This window comes from Artemia franciscana, chromosome 4 (assembly GCF_032884065.1).
Source record: "Artemia franciscana chromosome 4, ASM3288406v1, whole genome shotgun sequence".
Classification (NCBI taxonomy): domain Eukaryota; kingdom Metazoa; phylum Arthropoda; class Branchiopoda; order Anostraca; family Artemiidae; genus Artemia; species Artemia franciscana.
Window position 1 is genome coordinate 39,006,234 of NC_088866.1, and position 21,810 is coordinate 39,028,043.

The following is a 21,810-nucleotide window of genomic DNA, read 5'->3' on the forward strand; positions in this document are numbered from 1 at the left end:
AAAATCTCAATTAAAACGGTTAAAAGCAACTTCTTCGTATCTCAATTACAAATATTTTATCTGCCGTTATATATATATATATATATATATATATATATATATATATATATATATATATATATATATATATATATATATATATATATATTTATAACTTCGAAGACCACACTGCCTTTCCATGACGAAAGTAAAACAGTTCAAAATAGGGGTGATACATTTTTATTGACAGTGAACAGATATAAAATTATTTAACTGGATATTTCGAACACATATACAGTGTTCATCATCAGCAGTAAAACATAATCAGTACTGCTGATGATGAACACTGTATATGTGTTCGAAATATCCAGTTAAATAATTGTGTATCTATTCACTGGAAGGTATCATCCCTATTTTGAACTGTTTTACTTTTATATATATATATATATATACATATATATATATATATATATATATATATATATATATATATATATATATATATATATATATATATATGACCTATATGATTGTATGGATGGATGAGTAGGGTTAAGGCCTCATTCAAGTGCTGGTCTATATTAATCACTAATTTAGGAAAACAGTCTTCTTTTTCTCCTTCTGTCTCCCTTTTTTTCTTTTTTTTAATATGTTTGTGCTGTTGCATTGGTGATTTCTCTTTTCGTTAAATATATATATATATGCCAACTGATTGGCATACTGAACGGACATTCGCTAACTAGGTGTTTGTGTGGCGCTTCCCCCCCCAAGCCCCCCGATCGCGTAAGTCGGTACGTGCCATATTAGTTACGTGCCATTGTAGTTTTGTCCCTGTGTCCCACCTGTGAATATAGATACATATATATATATATGTTTTTAACTACGTAAAACTTGCGAATATACAATATTCTTCGCTGTCCCATTGTCTGTGCATATAAATAGATTGTCAGGTTTACCGACTCTTGAACATGCAACATATAATTGTCCATGGGAAAACAATCCTTATTCAGATCTATACCGCATTTTTATAATGATTGCCCTTGGGCTTTGTTGATGGTAATTGCTAATCAAATATTCCCTGTGTCCCCGTCGTCATTTATACATCCCCCATGTGCCCTTCCGGCGTCCCGTTGTAGTTGTGTGCCTGTGTCCCGGTCGTCATTTATATTCCCTGTGTCCCGGTCGTCATTTGTGTCCTGGTGTCTCGGCCTGTAATTTCTCTTTGAGTGTCCCGTTCGTCATTTATATTCCCTGTGTCCCGCTTGTCATTTGTGTCCCGGTGTCCCGGTCTGTAATTTCTCTTTGAGTGTCCCGGTCGTCATTTATATTCATTGTGTCCCGGTGTCCCGGTCTGTAACATACGACAATAGATCAATTGTGTGGTAACTTTGTTCACGATCCCATTCAACACATGTAGAAATAGAACAGTACGATTAGATGAAGTCATTCCCAAATACTTGAGAAGTTTGTTTGCAATAGACAAGCACAAATCTTCAATCATAACTAAGGTGCAGTTATAAATTTCTGTTGTAAAGCTCAAGGTCATATCTGACCTTTCTAGCCGTGTTCGGTGGAGTATATTCTCGGCCATTTACGATTTGTATTTCTCCTATAACTCTGTAGGAGATGAAAGGGAGCAACTTTTGCCGGAAGACACGGGCCGTAATGTCATGTCTATGAACCGGCGATTGTTCAGGATGTAAAAGCTGTTGTATCTAATCCCAAGATGAATTATATGTAAATGTAATAAATGACGAATCATTAATCTATAGGCATAGTATTTCATTGCTTCCCTGTGTCCCGCTTGTCATTTGTGTCCCGGTGTCCCGGTCTGTAATTTCTCTTTGAGTGTCCCGGTCGTCATTTATATTCCTTGTGTCCCGGTGTCCTGGTCTGTAACATACGACAATAGATCAATTAACTCTGTAGGAGATGAAGGAGAGCAACTTTTACCGGAAGACACGGGCTGTAATGTCATGTCTATGAACCGGCGATTGTCCAGGATGTAAAAGTTGTTGCATCTAATCCCAATATGGATTATGTGTAAATGTAATAAATGACGAATCATTAATCTATAGGCATAATATTTCATTGCGCTGCATTTCTTATCCATTTCTTTGTTAGTGGCTGGATTTATCAATTTAATATTAAAGTGATAGCCGTCGGCTCCATCCCAAAAAATGATAGGATATTGTAGGGCATCGTAGCATCGATGAGTTTAAGCAATTCTTGTCAACTGATTGTTTCGCCTATAAAAAATATTATCTCGAGGTAAGAACTGATCACCGACCATAACGATTGCCACTTCGTTGATAGTTGCGTATCAGCAGGCATCAATTCGATTGCTTTTTTGAGCAGAAGCACTAAATTATTATTTGTGTGGAAAAGATGTTGCAACTGGGAAACGGTAGTCCTTTCAACGTCGTTTTTTTTTATCATCGGTATCACTTTAAAGTTGTTTGGTTTGTTTTACCTTGGCTTGTCTTTCGTCACTATGAAATATATATCACCGAACCTTTGTTATTTTTAACTAAAATCTGGTAGGCATTGACGACCTTATCCAAGTCAAAATCTCAAACCCGATCATCATCGCTATCATTTTCAGTTTTGATAAGTTTTGACTCTCGCTGTCCCGGTTCATTTTCATCTAACTGCGCGGTTTTGCGTTCTTTAGCAGCAAGCTTTTTGGCATTAGGGCCGGACGCTCCTCCAGAAATTATACTGCCTGTTCAGTTCTTTTTCAATCGCGGCAAATCACACAAACACAAGGTTATCAGATTTCACTGCCGTCATTAAACTCAAGGGGTTTCTCACTGAAAATTACGATTAATGTATATTCATTCTTCGTAATTCGACAAGTAAATAGGAATATTTATTTGGAAAAGAACTATTATTCGAGGAGAAAATTAGAGAAATTATTATTCGAGATTTTTTTTGGAGGAGGGGGGTTCAACTCTTACGAAAGAAATACCAGGAAAACACAGGAAAATTAAACATTTCGCTGAGAAAATTAAGCATTATACAAATTTAAGGTGGGTGAATCCCTCGCCTGCGTGTGTGCCTGTGGTCTGGTCATCATTATTTGCCAGGAGACGCGGTATAAAATTGTGGAAATTACAAATAAAAAGTACATATTTTCGGGTTTTTACTTCATGCAGACCTATTTAGAAAAATATAATTTAAATAATTGCTCGCAGCGAGGTGACAAATTTATTTCATTTTATCAAAAAGTTCGTGGTAACGAACTGTACTAAGGAGCGACCCGGCTCAATAGTAACCAAAACTCTAAAAAACGGATTGTTGATACCAATAGCTACATGAACAAAATCGCATTTTAATGCTGACTTTAAATATATGAGATACCTATCTAAAATTACGAGTCTAAGAAAAATTGCCTTATTTTAGAAAATAGAGGGAAACACCCGATAAAAGTAATAAAACCAAAATTACACCCATCCGAATCAGCCTATCAGGGAACCCTACCGTGGAAGTGTTACGCTTCTATCAGCAAAAATATGGATTTTTTTTCAGGGGTGATTATATCGAACCAGTTGTCATAGAATGTTGCGAGCGGGCTCATTCCAACGGAAATGAAGTTATATACAAGTGAATTATATATAAAAAATGAAGTATATAGTACCCTTTTTAAGTGATCTAAAAAATTAGAGGGCACCTAGGCCCCCTCCCACGCTAATTATTTTCCCACAGTCACCCGATTAAAATTCTGAGATAGCCATTTTATTCAGCATAGTCAAAAACCCTTATAACTGTGTCTTTGGGGACGACTTATTCCACCAGAATCCCCGTGGAAGGGGCTACAAGTTACAAACTTTGATCAGTGTTTATATAGTAATGGTTATTGGGAAATGTACAGACGTTTTCAGGAGGATTTTTGGTTGGGGGGGTTGAGAACAGGGGGTTATGTTGGGGGGAACTTTCCATGGAGGAATTTGTCATGGGGGAAGAAAATTTCCATGAAGGGGGCGCAGGATTTTCTAGCCTTATTTCAAAATAGAACAATACAAAAATAAATATGAAACAGTTTTTTCAACTGAAATTAAGGAGCAGCATTAAAATTTAACACTAACAGAATACAGAAGTTCGTTACGTAAGCTAACTCGTAAGTTACGTAGATCTTTTACTAGCAAAAACGTTCGTAAAAAATTTAAAGTTCTAGTTGCCTTTTTAAGTAACCAGAACATTGGAGGGCAACTAAGCCTCCTCCCCTGCTCCTTTTTTCTCAAAGTGATTCTATCAAAATTATGAGAAAGCCATATAAATATAAAATTTCGTTTTAATTATTCATCTGTGGAGAGCCAAAATCAAAACATGAATTAGTTCAAAAACGTTCAGATATTAAATAAAAAAAGACACTTTTTAAACTTAAAGCAAGGAGCAACATTAAAACTTAAAACGAATATAAATTACTTCGTATGTGAAAGGGGCTGCTCCCTCCTCAACGCCCCGCTCTTTACGCTAAAGTTTTACTCTTTCTCTCAATTCTACTTTTTAAAACGTAAAAAACTTTAGCGTAAAGAGCGGGGCGTTGAGGAGGGAGCAGCCCCTTTCATATACGAAGTAATTTCTGATCGTTTAAGTTTTAATGTCGCTCCTTACTTTCAGTTAAAAAAAACTTGTTTTTTTTATTTAGCTTATCCATACGGGTTCATTAAAAAATATTCTGAAGTTCGATTGTTGCTTGAGTATTTGTATATCTGAATTTGTATTCGGATAAGACTGTAATGACACATGATAACTACCCATACCTAGCACAGTTGGATTTATATAAACGGTTCTCGTATCTCCATACTTCTTGGCAACCTTCCGTCGACAATTTCTGGTAACAGTGCCTCAAAATAAAATTTTTGTAGATTTGGCAGCATTTTGTTAGACCAGAATTCACGTTCAAGACCAATCTTTTCATAATATAATTCATCTTCCCCTAAAAATATTACAAAGTATACAAAATCAATGTCACAACATTCCAATTGCATTTGAACTTGGTAATAGTAGTCATGTGTTCTTTTCAGCTTTATTTCACTATTAACTTTCTTTTCAAGACACGTATTTTTTTTTAAGCGCTATCCACTCTTCCAATGTAAGTCCTTTTGCTGTCAAAGGGCACTTCACCTGCAAAAGAGCCTTCTCACTCGAAGGAAAAATTGCTATCCCGTCCGGACTGGCCCCTAGAAACCCATATTCCTTGTGAATGAAAAGCCCAGCAGAGTTCACAATGCACCCCATTGTCTTTACAAAAGCTGCAATAGCTACAGGCTCATACATCTGACCATGCTCCACTGTCTTTGTTTGGTGGTTTCTGGGATACAGCAGCTGCCGAACTAATGAACCCACAGTCTTCAACCGCCTTTTACAAACAGCACCAGCTACGGAAGCTGTAATTCTGTTTTTTCTGTATTCTATCCAGTTATTATCGATAGAATTTCTCTGAAGCCTAGTGGATTTTTCGATACTGAGGATTTCTGTTGCAGTACATTGGAGACGAGCAAAAAATCTGTTTTTGCAATTTCGAGCACACTGCAGTCAAGATCCGGAGCAGTTGCGTTCGAGCCGTAGTTTTTGTCTGCTCCGGTTGGCTCCCTGATTTCTTTTGAAGGGAGTTTTGTGGAAGCATTAGTGAAAAGGCGCTTTCTAGCAGACAGTTTTTATGTCGTATGCTAGGGGTGTCTTCAGGATTGACCTTTAGAACTTTCCCGGAGAACGAGCAGCGTGTAGGACAAAATCTATGGTCGCCACGGAAAAAATGCAGAGGAATTGTCTTCAGCGCACTGATGAAATCCTTCACACTTTTCTTCTCTGTGGTGGCACATGCAATTGCATTTCTGGCAAAATCACACAATTTCTTTATTATTGCAGCACTAAGAAATCTTCTACATTCGGCATTTATGCTGATTCTTATATAGTCTGTTTTTCAAGCATTTGCACGCATGATTAGCACACTCAATTTTTTCTAAATTTCTGCCATATGGTACCCTTGCTATAATTTCATAATGGGTAATCGAATCGCCGTCGGCAACAAATCGAGTATATCTTAGATTGTGCATGGATGTTGCTATTCGGAATGCGTCAACTAATATATATGACTCCATACCTGTACTGGGCCCCTGCCAGTTCATAAAACATGTATGTTCAGGGACAGATCTATTTACTTGATGCCTGTATTTCACGCAAGTACAGCAATATTTGTTCCTAATTCCTAGATTTAAGAGTTTCTTCAAATAGAAACCTATCACCACTCCACAGCCTGAGAGTGCACGATATCTATTCCCATAACTTCGTGTACACCAGCTTCCATCAACTATAACACATGTCTCTACAGCTCCATTTGGGTGAATTTTCTCACCTGCTTCCAGTGCCATCCTTCGCTCGGTTTTCCCATTTTCGATAAGATAGTCATAGAGAACTTTTTCCAATTCTACGCAAATTTCTTTCTCAAATTTCGTAAAGACTTTTTGAGACGGGGTATTTATTCCAATGGTAGAGAAAAGTTCTTGAACCTGGGCGTGAGTCATTCCACCATTTATTGGACCAACCACTACCTCTTTGTTGACACTTACTGTTCCTGTTTCTGTTTTGTGTTTCTTTCTGATAGTATTCACACTATCAAAATCAGTCCTTTTCCGTTTTTTGACTACGGTTTTCGTTGAGTCTTTTTTTGTATGCCTTCGAGGAGCAAGGGGTTTTTCTGTGTGAATTGTGGCTTCCTCATGACATGATTCGCATTTGAAGATGGGTCTTGAGCGCAGTCCAGCTTTACATTCTTTAGAAAACATCATATTTGAAACCAAATTGATTTCTTTGCACCTGTAAATTTAGTGCTAATTGGTTGTGAGGAAGTAAAATAGTAAAGTAGCGATTTTATTGTTTTGTTAGAAAGGAAAGTGCTATAGCTTCAAAAAGGATAGGTAGTATGTAGAGTAGTGAGCGATGTAGGGTAATTAAAATATGAAATAAAATATAAAATATAGCTAGAAATGGGTGAGAAGTGGAAATTATACGATCTAACCGAAAGTTTGTTGTATTTCATTGTCAGATTAAACCACCCAATTTTATTTATGTATGTAACCAAGCCAAAAACTGTCCTGGAACTACCAATCAGGAAAGCCAAGTATTTCAAAACTTTAAAAAATTCTTTGGGACATGACAGGAAATGCCCTCTAAATAGACCCGTGTCGATTTACCAAACTCCAAGGAAAATTACTAACCAAATTCCAAGAAGAATCAAGTCTCACTTGACTCCCTAAAATCAAATTCAAAGTAAAAATCCGTCCCCCAAATTCAGTTGCATCTCAACTATCATTTAAATTTTTATTCGAGTAATCCACAAAGTTCTTATTAGTACGATTAAAAATACCAATATGCTTTTATGAGTTAGGAGGATCAAATTAGCTAGTTTGTTTCTCAAATCCTTTAAAGCCTTTGCAGACATTCTTTCAGAGCCTTTATCCGTACTTTTTAATGATTTGATAAAAAACAAGTATTTTAAATGAAAGTAAGGAGAAACATTAAAACTTAGAACGAATAGAAATTATCCCGTATATGAAAGAGGCTGTTTCCTCCTCAACACCCCACTCTTTACCCTAAAGTTTGACTCTTTCTCTCAACTCTACTGTTTAATACTGTAAAAACTTTAGCGTAAAGAGCGGGGCGTTGAGGAGGGAACAGCCCCTTTCATATACTGGGTAATTTCTGTTCGTTTTAAGTTTTAATGTTACTCCTTCCTTTCATTAAAAAAAATTCGTTTTTTATTTAATTTCTGAACGTTTTTTAGTTAATCCATGTTTTGATTTCGCCTCCCCTCTTATCGCTCCACTTTTAACTTGTAGTTTTAATGCTTATTTTGCAACTGCAAACTTTACAATTCTTGCAAGGTAAACTAAATTGTCATTTTGTTTAAATTTGTTTTCCCGGTTTTAATTTACGACTTTTTATGGTTTGACTTTTTTACTGATTGCAATTTTATGAGTTTGAACTGATTTGATATTTATTATTGATTGGCATTCACCATTTTTTTAAATATTTTTATTGACACTAAAGTGTGAATTTGGCCCTTTTAGGCTTGTGATAGCCGTTTTGTACAAATAAATCTTGTCTTGTCTAAACCGTAGTTTGAAATTATGTGATAGATAACCCGTGAAATGTGACAAGAGAAGAGTACGACAAGAGAAGACTTGAGTACGAAGATGAGATTGCTAAAGAAATAGCGTAGTAACTGCCGATTATTCTATATAAGCTTTAAATTGTTGGTAAAACCAACAATAGTGAAATTAAACCAACCTAAGTAGATACCATCGGAGTGTTCTGTTGTTTTGGGATGAAAATATCTTTAAAAGTTATCGAACATTCTTTCTCTATAGCAGAAAAGACAATTATCAAGAATTAATAAGGTACAAGTTGTATTAATTGCAACCAAGAATAATTCCCCATCCTATTATTTTTGATAGCAGTAAATCAATGACGTAAAATGAAAGACAAAGAAAAAACTTACATGTGGCGAATCACGAGCTTTTCATAATTCTCAAAAAGGTAAGGCAGATCCACAATCCAGCGTGAGCCTTTTAGAAGGTCTGGCCCCAAATTTCTTCCAGAAGTTATAACTTTCAACACAAAAGGAGAATTCCTTCGGAACTTGATTCGTCGTGAACCGAAGCATCCGTTAAGTCTTCTAACAAATATTTTGGTAAACGCGGTCTGCCTCTAGCCCGATAATTTAATTTCAACTTTTCACGATGGGCCTGCACATTTGGCAAATTGAGCCCTCGCATATTTCTTTTTTTTCCCATGTTACTGTAGTCAATAACATTTTTATGGGGGTTCACTTACTAAGGGGTTGAATTGTTTCTTGGAAAGGCCTTGGAATTGAGACTGGTCATTGACTGATTTAGAATGGGTAATTTTTATTGGGGTTTATTTACCAAGGGGTTGGATTGTTTCTTGGAAAGGCCTTGGACTTGAGACTGATCATTGACTGCTTTTGTAGTTTGCTTTGGTAGTTCTACAGCAAGACTCGGGTCTTGCTATAACAAATTTAAATATTCTGGGGATATTTTGTTTCGTTCATTAGTTATTTTGTTTCATTCATTAGTTATTAATTAGCTTGTTTTATATATTTTTAATTATTTCAGTACGAAGATTATGCAAAATTGTACTTATACTACAATATATAAATTTGTTCTGAATTTATTTTAATGGTACAATAACAACTAAAACGATAGATCAATCTTTTTGAAATAAAACCATTGCTTCTTATTCAGCCCTTGTGTTGTGTTCAATTTATCTCTAGGATTAGACGCAGCTTATCCTTAATTTTTTATACAATACAATTTTCTTATATATTAATTAACTGGCAGTTTGGTGTCTGCACCTTGCTTCTTCTCTAGACTCTATTTAAACAGGTTAGAACTAAATAATGCTTGACTGAATCGCTCCTGAACAATCCGAGTGGTTATCCCCTTGGTGTAATTTTTGCATTCTTAGATGCTCCGATTACAGCTCAATCTAACCTTTTGAGGGGAAAATTTGATTTCGGAGCACAAATATGTAAAGTATTTGAAGGGACTGCAGCCAGGAGGTATATATTATAGAAAAAAGCTTCTTATTGATGAATAGAAAAATTTTTGCTCTATTTTTTGATACCCCACAACAACAATGTCAAGCATAGCAATCTAGAATACAAACCCGAAACAGGTTTCATAATTATTTTGGAATTATAAAAAAAAGTAATTGTCGGCTTTAAGATTTGATTATGCCAAAATATTCACCAGATTTTTTTACTTCTATTGACATAAAAACCGCCAAAATCACTAATTCAGGAACGTCAGGCAAACTCCAAATGTTTAACATGGGAGGCATAGGAAGATTCTTTGCGAGTCTGTCCTGCCTTAATTCTTTGAGCGGCTTCCTCGGCTGTTTCTTCTGCCATTGTAGGATTTATACTAAAACTTCTCTTTGAATCAACTATTTGAGCAGCTTCCTCGGCTGTTTCTTCTGTCATTTTAAGATCTATACTAAAAATTTTCTTTTGAAACGCCTTCTTATATACTTATAATGACGTCATATACAAAGCCTTTGACGTCATATACGAAGTCTTTGACGTCATATGCAAACATAAAAAACACATACATGACGGCATAATGCTCAATCCTTATAATGACGTCAGTCGACAAACATGACGTCAGTCGACACACAAAAAACTTATTTTTATATATATAGACTAGCTGTTGGGGTGGCACTTCGCGCCACCCCAACACCTAGTTGGTGGGGGCGCTTCGCCCACCCCCCAACCTCCCCCGCGCTCGTAAGTTGTTACGCGCCATATAAGTTACGCGCCATTGTAGTTGTGTCCCTGTGTCCCACCTGTGAATATAGATAGATATATATTTTTTTAACTACGTAAAACTTGCGAATATACAACATTCTTTGCTGTCACATTGTCTGTCCATATAAATAAATTGTCAGGTTTACCAGCTCCTGAGCATGCAACATAATAATTGCCCATGGGAAAACAATCAGTATTCAGATCTATACCGCGTTTTTCTAACGATTGCCCTTGAGCTTTGTTGATGGTGATTGCTAATCGAACATTCCCCGTGTCCCCGTCATCATTTATATTCCCTGTGTCCCGGTCTTCATTTGTGTCCCAGTGTCCCAGTCTGTAATTTCTCTTTGAGTGTCCTGGTCGTCATTTATATTCCCTCTGTCCCGGTCGTCATTTGTGTCCCGGTCTGTAATTTCTCTTTGAGTGTCCTTTTTATCTTTTTTCTTTTTTCAGTTTTCTTTTTCTTCTTTATTTTTCAGCGTCACTATGAAATACATATCGCCAAACCTTTGTTTTTTTATATATATAATTTCTCTTTGAGTGTCCTTATTATCTTTTTTCTTTTTTCAGTTTTCTTTTTCTTCTTTATTTTTCAGCGTCACTATGAAATACATATCGCCAAACCTTTGTTTATATATATATATATATATATATATATATATATATATATATATATATATATATATATATATATATATATATATATATATATATATATATATATATATATCCCATGAGATCCAACGAGACACCATGCCACTCAGCACGTGACAGACTTGTATATATCTGATTCTCTAATTAATGGAATAACATAATCATGGTGTTATTCTTTAGCTTTAAGTCATGAGTTGTCAAATTATAAATTTCAATTAAATTGAGAAATCCTGGCGTGAATTTAATTCCTCCTTCCTTTTTCTCCTTTAGAGATTCTAAGGTAACAGGTTCCTTGCTCCATAGTAATTCCTGAAATTATTATTCAAATTACGCAGAAGCAAAATTATAGTGCTTTTCTTTAGTTTTAAGTAACATTTTCGTATGCAATTCAATGTGATTTTTGCTGTGTCTTGTCCTTTGCTTTTTTATCTTGTATTAGATAAGAAGATATTTATTTGTCATCTTGTGCAGTTTTGTACGTGTCATTTATACAAAAATCAAATGATCATTTCTGTTTATACATCACAGACTCACAAACGCTAAATTATGATGTTCCTTTATTCCATGCAATTTTGCTATGTCTTCTACCCGCAAATTTTGTTGTGTACCATTTTCGTTTGCAATTCTAAGCAATTTTTCGTGTTTTTTGTTCCATACCTTTTTCCTTAGCTGTTCAGTTATTTGCCATCTTTTGTAATTTTGAAAACGTCATAGATACTAAAATCGATACGACCAATCCTGAGGGGAAACTGATGCGATTAATGCTCTTGACGTGTGCTCATAAATATGATGTTACTCAAATATTTTTTTTTCCAAAATTAAAGCTCTGAACGAATTTTCTCACACTCGGTGGTTTGGCCACCGTACTCAGGGTCTCGGTACGCGGCAGGCCTGTATATGTTGATTCTTGTTGAAGCTTGTCTTCTAACCGTAGATAAATGAACTTTTCTTGGTATCACGGTGTCAGGTTAGGTTCGATACTACTACCTTGGGAACATTTATTTATATTATCCCCCACTTCTCACATTTTTACTTAACCTTTGGCTTAGTTGTTTGTGTCTCGCAATAACTGTTCCAACAGATCTATTAGCCTACGGGAGATCCTATAAGCTATAGGATGTGCAAGGTGCTCTTCAACAGCTTAATCGGAGTCTAATAGGTACATTCGGCCGTATAAAGGTGGTTCAAAATCACCGTCAGTGGTTTAGGATGGATGTGCTGCTGAACTGATTTTTTGATGAATCTGTGATACCTTTGAAGCTAAAAACATTGTAACTGTTGATGGTTCGATAATCGTTTGTGTTGAATAAGGCTAAACCGAGGCATGAGTTCAAGTTTCAGATTTTTTTGTGGAATTCTTTAGAGAGCAAGTGATGTCCTTAAAAAGGGCAAACCAATTCATTTATAAATTGCGGAGGTGCCAATGCAATTTGACTGTGCAAAAACCAATCTCCAAATTAATCAGCTTCATTTGCTACTCTTTCCTCAAGAAAAGAGAGGGTTCCACAGTGAATACCTACACGCTGACGGGTCCCACTGATTTGTTATTAATACCTGCGTAGTTTTCGGCACCTTTCTAGGTTTTTACTGGGTTTTGTGCCACAGCTTGTTGGCATCGAAGATTACGGCGGCATATATGAATATCTCTTTTTTCTTCACTTTCCTTTTGACTCGTTCTGATTCTCGCTGTCGCTTGTGTTTGAACCGCACATTTCTTTGCTCTTCACTGTATTGTTCTCCTAACTTAATCTTTCTTAGTTCTTGACTTCCGTTTTTGACTCGTTTTTATTCTCTCAGTCGCTAGTCTTCTAACCGCGCATTTTCCGCTTGTTCACTTTTTTTTTAATTCGTTTTGATCGTCTTTGTCATAAGTCTTCTAACCGCATATGTCTTTGTTCTTCAACTTTTTTGGACTCGCTCCGATACTCGCTGTCACTTGTCTTCTAGTTGCACCTTTCTTGATTTTTCGCTTATGTTTTTGACTCGTTTTTATTCTCGCTTTCCCTTGCCTGCTAACTGTACATTTCTATATTCTTCACATTCATTTTTGACTCGTTTTAATCCTCTTTGTCGCAAATCTTCTAACTGCATTTTCTTCACTTTGATTTCATTTGTCTTTGTTGTTCATTTTGGATTTTCATTATTTAAGTTATTTTTTTAATACCCTTTGGCTTAGCAGCTCGGATTGTCCTTGTCTCATTTTATGGTCTTGGTTGTTCATTTTTAACCACAGTATATTTACATTTTTACGGTCTCTCTTGGTCTTATTACGCTTGATTGTTCAGGTGGTTAAATAAAAACTTCTTTTTGACATAATGAAAAATCATTTATAAAAATTTTGAATTTTCGTTTTTTGGATTTTCCTCTAGACATATTTTTGACTCGTTTTAATCCTCTTTGTCGCAAATCTTCTAACCGCATTTTCTTCACTTTGATATCATTTGTCTTTGTTGTTCATTTTGGATTTTCATTATTTAAGTTATTTTTTTAATACCCTTTGGCTTAGCAGCTCGGATTGGCCTTGTCTCATTTGATGGTCTTGGTTGTTCATTTTTAACCACAGTATATTTACATTTTTACGGTCTCTCTTGGTCTTATTACGCTTGATTGTTCAGGTGGTTAAACAAAAACTTCTTTTTGACATAATGAAAAATCATTTATAAAAATTTTGAATTTTCGTTTTTTGGATTTTCCTCTAGACATATTTTTGACTCGTTTTAATCCTCTTTGTCGCAAATCTTCTAACCGCATTTTCTTCACTTTGATTTCATTTGTCTTTGTTGTTAATTTTGGATTTTCATTATTTAAGTTATTTCTTTAATACCCTTTGGCTTAGCAGCTCGGATTGGCCTTGTCTCATTTGATGGTCTGGGTTGTTCATCTTTAACCACAGTAAATTTACATTTTTACGGTCTCTCTTGGTCTTATTACGCTTGATTGTTCAGGTGGTTAAACAAAAACTTCTTTTTGACATAATGAAAAATCATTTATAAGAATTTTAAATTTTCGTTTCTTGGATTTTCCTCTAGACATATTTTTTGTACCTAAACTGTTTAGGACACCCTTCATAAAAACTGAGTTTCGCTCTGTAATAAAGATAGGATCCTATTTCATTCAAGTTATGCCTATTCTATTTTGGTTCTTAGAAGTTAACGTGTCAGACTAATAAAATGCTCAAATATTTCAAGGGGTTTAACAAAAAATGTTCCTGCTCATACACTGTGTCTAAGAATTTATTATGGATTTTTTGCCGAAAAAACTATGAGGTTATTTCTGTTTTTGACAAGAAAGACACCTATCCCAAAGCTCCTTCTTGCCCAACGGGTCAAATAAGATTGACCAAGTAAGAAGCTGAGGATGCCATTACATGAAGACCATTGACATAAAGACTTTCTTTCACCATTGACATAAAGAGGTTATTTCTGTTTTTGACAAGAAAGACACCTGTCCCTAAGTTCCTTCTTGCCCAACGGGTCAAATAAGATTGACCAAGCAGAAGCTGAGAATTGACATAAAGACTTTCTACAAACCATAATTTCAATTAGTAATGCTTTCATATTTTTTATATCAGCTGAGGAAGTAGCTCAGGAAGGTTAAAAAACTCTATCTAATTCTATGGTTCCCTACACGGGATTCAGGTCCCCCCGGTGGAGTAGGAGAAAATTTTTATGGATCATGAGAGAGTGTACCCTTTTCTTGACTGTGCTGTAGAGCCTTAATTTAAAAAAAAAAACTTAGATAGCGTCACATTTATATACATTTAAGACCAAAATATACAACAAAGTATTGCAATAATGTCATGTATTGTATTTAAGTTGTTTTATACAGATAAGATTTTTCATCAGCATAAACATCCCGAGAGGACAACTTGAAAAAAAAAGTACCAAATTGGTGTTCCAAATACCAATGACCAGGTGAATACAAAAATTTTTAACAACAAAACTTAAATCTCACAAGGACGGCGACAGAGTTTTAGATAGGCGTAGGTTGGACATGATCTAATCGGACAGCTCGTGATTACGAACTGTAAGTACGGAACGACTCGGCTCAAGAGTAGCCGAGACATTAATTTTAATATTAACAGATACATCAAAAGAATCATCTTGTTAGGCTGATTCCAAACACATAGGATTCATGATGTTTAGTGAGACTCAACAAAAGTTACAAGACTGAGAAAATTTGCCTGATTTTGGAAATAGGGGAAGAAACATATCTAAAATTAAAGAAATCTCGGTTAAAATCACACCATCAGATTTAGCGTGCCAGAGAACCCTATTGTAGAAGCTACAAGCTTTTATATACAAAAATATGGAATTTTGCTATTTTTGCCTCAAGACAGACCACGGATGCGTGTTTCTTTGTTGTTTTTTTTTCTCCAGAGGTGACTATATCGAAATAAGGGTCCTAGAAGATCGGGAGAGGGTGCATTCGAACAGAAATTAGAAGTTGTAGTGCCCGTTTTAAGTGATCGTAAAGAAAAGAGAATTATCCAGGGGCTTAACTGGAGTAACCGAGAAGCCGATTAGAGATTAAAGTAAAATTCAAATTAAAGAACGCTAAGGAGAATTTTTCAGGCTGAGTTGTATGGAAGCGATATAACATAGAGGAGGGATTTTTAGTGAGGTCAGAACTGTCTGGAGGAAATTCGACCTGGAAGAGCACCTTACGTTGGATAAAATTCCATGGAGGAGTTTTCCGTGAGGAGGAAGGGCATATTTCATAGATGGTGAGCCATATTTACCAATATTATTTAAAAAATGAATAGGAATCGTTCCATATTTGAAGGGGACCCCCTTCTCACAACCTTACCCTTTACACTAAATTTTGACTGATTACTAAAACTGAATTATGGGGGCCGCTTAATAAAAATAGGAAGCTTTTTTAAAATTGCTAATAGCTTTAGCGTAAAGAGCAAGGTATTGAGGAGGGGGCAACCCTTACTACACGGAATAATTTTGCAAAAATTAATATACAAATTATGTTTTAATCTTTCATGTTTGGTGAGGCGAATTCGAACCTGCATTCTTAAAAAAAGTTCAGAAATTTAATAAGAAACGCCAGTCTTTTTAACTGGAAGTAAGGAGTGACATTAAAACTAAAACGAAATAGAAATTATTCCGTGTATGATAGGTGCTGTCCTCTCTTCAAAGCCTCGCTCTTTAGACTAAAGTTTTATTGTTTTAAAAAGTAGAGCTGTGACAAAGAGTCAAAGTTTAGCGTAAAAAGCGAGGCGTTGAGGAGGAGACAACCCGCCCATATTTAAACATTTAGGTTTGAGGATTAAACTATTTCATGGTTATGGCAAAAGTCTACGAATATCACAACAACTTCTTCAATGAGAGCCCAAGCCTTGCTCAATGTATGTTTAAATAGTATAACTGTTAAAATAACAAATTTTGAAGCTAGTAATCCCTCCATAAAATGAAATAGTACGCTCCCCTAAAAGGCCATTGCTATTTATCTCTGTATGAAAATGTAGAAAGTATTAAGAAGATATTTAATTTAGTCCAGTTCTAAGTTTCTTATATATTGACTTGTCACACTACGGTGGACGGTCTGTACAATTGCCCATTAAAAAATTGCATCGTATGAATTGGCAGAACAAAGAGGCTAGTTAGTCATCCATCTATTTTTCTAGCATTAAAACATTCTCCAAGCAATTTTAAGGTTCAGCGATTCAGTCGGACAGAATAGGAACACACACTAGAACGCGTTCTCCTAAGAGAACATCTTTGCTCAAGATAGCGTAAGAACTATTTACCGGAAAGGATAGTTAATTTTTTGGTTGAAAAATTGATGCAAAGCCCGAAGTAAGAAAATACTATTGTTTCTTCGGTAAAGTGTCTGATAAGAAACAAATAATGAGTGTTTAAAATAATTTCCTACCTTTTAGTTTATTTTTCTTAACTACTACAACTTTAGTTTTAAAACATTATGCGGATATTTGATACGAAGGGCCAAAAACGTTTCCTGTGTGTTGTTTTGAAGGACACAATTTTGTGAAACAGAAATTCTTGTTCTAGTAGGGACAGTTATGACACGAACTCTGAAAGTTTATGAGAAATACAGGCATCTTTGATAGCAAAACGTCAAAGTAACCGGGAAGCCTAAACACGGTTATCTTTGATCACAATACGCAGCGAGCTTCCTTTTTTTCTCATAACAGTAAACAGTTTTGTTTTTTCTTACACCAACGAAAAACCTCTGAAACTTCTGTTCGCCAGGCTCAAAGAGCCTTTGTGGGGTCTAAAGCTTTGTAATTTTTCTTCTTGTTTTCTCTTAATAAAGAGATTGATTGATTGATTGATTGATCAGCTACCTTTCTTTGAATTATTTAAGAAAGCTCGTCAGAAGTGGGGGCATAATAACTTTAAAGGGACTTACTTTTTACACTAAAACTAAAATGTTGTCCCAATTCCTTAAGAATGACCGCTGAATTACAAAGGCCGTAGAATATATTGTTCAAATTAATAAAATCACTTTAGCGTAAAGAGCGAGGTATTAGGATGAGGTGAACTCCTCCTATGCGTAATAATTTCTGTCATTTTAAGTTTTAATGCTGCTCCTTACTTTCAGTTGAAAAAACTTTTCATACTCTATTTTTCATTGTTCTTTAAAGAAATGCTAAACATCCTGCGCCCCCTTCATGGAAATTTTTCTCCCCATGACACATTCCTCCATGGAAATTTCCCCCCACATAGCCCCTCCTTTCAACCCCTCCTCTCAACCAAAAAAATCCCCGTGAAAGCGTATGTACACTTCCCAATATCCATTACTATATGTAAACACTGGTCAAAGTTTGTAACTTGCAGCCCCTCCCACGGGGACTGTGGGGGAGTAAGTCGTCCCCAAAGAAATAGTTATTAGGTTTTTCGACTACGTTGAATAAAATAGCTATCTTGGAATTTTGATCCGGTGACTTTGGAAAAAAGATGAGCGTGGGAGGGGGCCTAGGTGCCCTCCAATTTTTGGTCACTTAACAAGGGCCCCATAACTTTTAATTTCCGTTAGAATGAGCCCTCTCGCGACATTCTAGGACTATTGGGTCGATACGATCACCCCTGGGAAAAAAAACAAATAAACACGCACCCGCGATCTGTCTTATGGCAAAAAATACAAAATTCCATATTTTTGTAAATAGGAGCTTGAAACTTCTAATGTTAGGCTCTCTGATACGCTGAATCTGATGGTGTGATTTTGTTAATATTCTATTACTTCTTCTATGTCATAGAATAGAATGTATCTGTTTCAATGTTACAGTTTCTTCTACAGTTCAAATGGCTATCTCATAGTTTTGATCAGGCAATTTTGAGAAAAAAGGAGCAGGGGAGTGGGCTTTGTTACCCTCCAATTTCTCCGTTACTTAAAAAGGAACTTTTATTTTTTACGACCGTTTATATTAGTAAAAATATACGTAACTTACTTAACGAACTTCTATATTCGTATGTTTTTATTACGTATATGAGAGGGTTCGCCCCCTCGTCAATACCTCGCTCTTTCCACTAAAGCTTGAATTTCGTCCCAGTTCCTTAAGAATGACTCCTGAATCACAAAGGCCGTAGAATTTGAAATAAATAAAATTATTTTAGCGTAAAAAGCGAATTACTAGGAGGAGGTGAACCCCTCATATGCGTAATAATTTCTATTCGTTTTAAGTTTTAATGCTTCTCCTTACTTCCAGTTGAAAAAACTTTTTCATATTTATTTCTTCATTGTATTTTTTTTTTTAATGCTTAAAAATCCTGCGCCCTCTTCATGGAAATTCTCTTCCCCCATGACAAATTCCTCGATGGAAAACTCCCCCGCATAAATCCCTCCCCTCAAGATCTCCAGTTTTCTAAACAGTTTTTTTTTTTACACGAACGAAAAACCTCTGGAACTTCTGTTCACCAGGCTCAAAGAGCCTTTGTGAGGTCTAAAGCTTTGTATTTTTTTTTCTCTCTTAATTAAGAGATTGATTGATTGATTGATTGATTGATCAGCTACCTTTCTTTGAATTATTTAAGAAAGCTTGTCAGAAGTGGGGGCATAATAACTTTAAAGGGATAATACCCCTTTCGAATACCGGCGCCGGCACTTTTTTCAAATACTGGATATTTGGCAGAGTTTCTTCAAGACGCAGGTGCTTGTTACTTAAAAGTTAATTCTTTACTTATGTAAATGTTTAAAAACTCTTCAAGATTTCTTCAAGGTTTGTTTCTTCAGGACTCCAGTAAAATGGGGAACCCCGGCTGTAAAAAAAATTGATCACAGTCCAATGTTTACTTATGTATATGAAGTAAATTTGCGTGACTTGTTTTGTTAGAGCTTACCCAGGATTTGGTCCGCTTACCTTAGTATTAGCAAAGAATCAGAGCATTAACATTTTGAACATTGATTTTTTTTTTTCTTTCATCATATTTTTTAGTAATTGATGTTTTTGCTCTGTTGGAAGTTGAAGGTGGTAGCAGCGGTAAAAAGAACCCAAGAACCTGAAAATGTTGCCGTAGAAATTACAGGGGTCTGTCAGCTAACTATTTACTGGAATGAGATGTTTGCAAGATACGTTCATCTATCATTGATCTATCATTGAGCACGTTCAAGTTGGAAGAACAGATATATTTTGCAGCAAAAGTGAATACAATGCATATGGAGAGACTACTAGATGGAATAAATGAAATAGTCAAAGATGTTGAAGACAATTATTTGATTCAGTATGTAAAAGGAGATTATTACTATTCCTTCTTTGAAGATAAAATGATTCAGTATGTAAAAGGAGATTATTACTATTCCTTCTTTGAAGATAAAAATACTTCGAATTCGAAAAACAATTCTTATTAGATGTTTACTGGCGAAGAAAAGGTAGAAAAAATCTTCAATCTTTGGCTTTGTTAGTAGCTTTATTGCTATAAATTTGATTGCCAGGGAGAGTTTAGTCCAAAAATCGTTTTTTTTTTTTTTTTTATTCAAATCATCATAGGAGGGTCAGGGCAAATTAACATGAATATCACATAGAAATAATTGGGCATTTTTAACCTCTTCAGTTCCAATAGAAGAATTAAAATTAGATTTTTATCCTAGCCAAGGAACGAGCAACTGTCTGTTACGCCTGTGAGTTGTGCTCTTTATTACCTTCTCAATCTGATGTTGTTAACTTTTTGTAATTCATACTCATAAAAACCACCAAGGAGTCTCTTCATTTTTCTTATCACATGGGCGATACGTTACAGGTTTAGTGTCTAAGACTTATACTTTAAGGAGCTCAGTGGACCACAGGTAGTTCTCCGTTTCAAAAATATTACTAGTTCCAATGATTCGAATCGTATCACCAACATTGAACTTCTTCTTTTTCACTTTCCTTTTGTCGGAATATTGTGTAAGAAAAATATCAAGTGAATCATGGTCCCTCGGTGAACTTCCAGAGGACTAAGATTGTACAAGGATCGATGAGGGCGCTGATTTTAAATCAACATGGTTTTTTTAATCATGAATTAAAGCAGCAGTATTTTTCAACGTAGAATATATCGAGATTAAGAATCGAATAGTCCTTATCAAACGTTTAGCCTGCACCGCCTTTATTGGACTACAGCTATGATAAAGCATTAATTATATTTCCGTTAAACGTTTTTTACATGTGGATTAACAAATTTACTTCCTTGACCTGTTTGGATTTTCCTATAATAATCTTGTTCAAAGATGGATTCAAGGGCCTTATCAACTTCATCACCAGTCCTTGACCGCAAAGTAACGGCATATGCATATCGACTAAAAACACTCAAAGTTTGTAACTTGCAGCCCCTCCCACAGGGACTGTGGGGAGTAAATCGTCCCCAAAGACATAGTTATTAGGCTTTTCGACTATGGTGAATAAAATTGCTATCACAGAATTTTGATCTGGTGACTTTGGGGGAAAATGAGCGCGGGAGGGGGCCTAGGTGCCCTCTAATTTTTTTGGTAACTTAAAAAGGGCACTAGAACTTTTAATTTCCGTTATACTGAGCCATCTTGCGACCTTATAGGACCATTGAGTCGATACGATCACCTATGGGAAAAAAATACAAAAAAAATAATCACACATCCGTGATGTGTCGTCTGGCAAAAATACGAAATTCCACATTTTTGTAAATAGGAGCTTGAAACTTTTACAATAGGGTTCCCTGATACGCTGAATTAGATGGTGTGATTTTCGTTAAGATTGTATGACTTTTAAGGGGTATTTTCTGCTATTTTCTAAAATGAGGCAAATTTTCTCAGGCTTGTAACTTTTTATGAGTAAGACTAATCTTGATTAAAACTTATATATTTAAAATCAGAATTAAAATGTGATTCTTTTGATGTAACTATTGGTATCAAAATTCCATTTTTTAGAGTTTCGGTTATTATTGAGCCGGGTCGCTCCTTACTATAGTTCGTTATCACGAACTGTTTGATAAAGTTCCGATCTAAGTTGATTTTGCATATTATTTTTGTGATTGCTTGATTACTTAGCCACCTTAAAGTTCAATTGAACCTCGTGGCTTGAACCTCAAAAGCGGTCTTTTGAAGTGTCAGATACTCAGCGAAAAACATTATTATTTTGGGCTGTTTTTTATTAAAGTAAGTTTCTTTTTGCTTTGCATATTTTCAGGGGCATCAATTCAAGACTTGGCTAGGCTAAAAATTAAAATAAGTGTCAAAACAGCTAAGTCTACAAAAATTACACAAAAAGATTTTATCTTGTGTGATTCAGGGTATGGGAGGATTACATTTTTGCAAGGGAGATATTTCCAGTGGTAGGCCGATGGAAAACGTGCTGGACATCGTTTAATGTCTAACATTCACTATACTGAGTGACGTTTGGTCCCCTGGCTTAAAATTTAGCA

General features: G+C 35.5%; 1 long non-coding RNA gene across 1 annotated transcript in view; it reads left to right on the forward strand.

The window, feature by feature from the left end:
• The window catches only part of LOC136026412 (uncharacterized), a 411,673-nt gene that overhangs the window by 159,632 nt on the left and 230,231 nt on the right, over positions 1 to 21,810 (forward strand). The gene's annotated exons all lie outside the window — the stretch shown is intronic.